This window comes from Rhinopithecus bieti, unplaced genomic scaffold (assembly GCF_001698545.2).
Source record: "Rhinopithecus bieti isolate Rb0 unplaced genomic scaffold, ASM169854v2 scaffold_5982, whole genome shotgun sequence".
NCBI lineage: Eukaryota > Metazoa > Chordata > Mammalia > Primates > Cercopithecidae > Rhinopithecus > Rhinopithecus bieti.
This window is the reverse complement of record NW_016805132.1, coordinates 2,072,865-2,073,348: the sequence shown is the minus strand read 5'-3', so window position 1 is coordinate 2,073,348 and position 484 is coordinate 2,072,865.

Here is a 484-nt window from a genome sequence, read left to right as displayed (position 1 = left end):
GGGAGGCAAAAAAAAAAAGTTTTTTCTCCTCTGCAAAAGGCGGGCAGGGCGCCCTAAGTCCAAGGACAATCCATGGAAGTGCTCGCTTCTTCACAAGTTGTGCAAACGATTTGTTAGTTCATGAGCCTAATTAGTGCGGGGATCACATAAACAGCTTCCTCCGAAGCCTGGTAAATGGCTTGATGATTGGTCGCTATTACTCGCCCTGAGGTGGAAGGGGGGAGACTCTTTAAAGTGCGTCAGAGGGAGGTGAGCGCCTGGGAACCCGGAGGCCTGGATCCCGGCCGAGTGGAACGGAGTCGGCGCCGCCGCCTCGGCCGAGCCTTCCGCCGCCCGCCGGGCCGCCCGACTTCTCCGCGCCTTCGCCCCTCGCTCCCAGCTCACTCGCTCCTGCGACGCCCGCTGCGGCTTCTCCTCCTCCTCCTTCGCCTCCTCCTCTTCCTCCGGTTTCTTCTTCTCCTCCTCCTCTTCTTCCTCCTCCTCC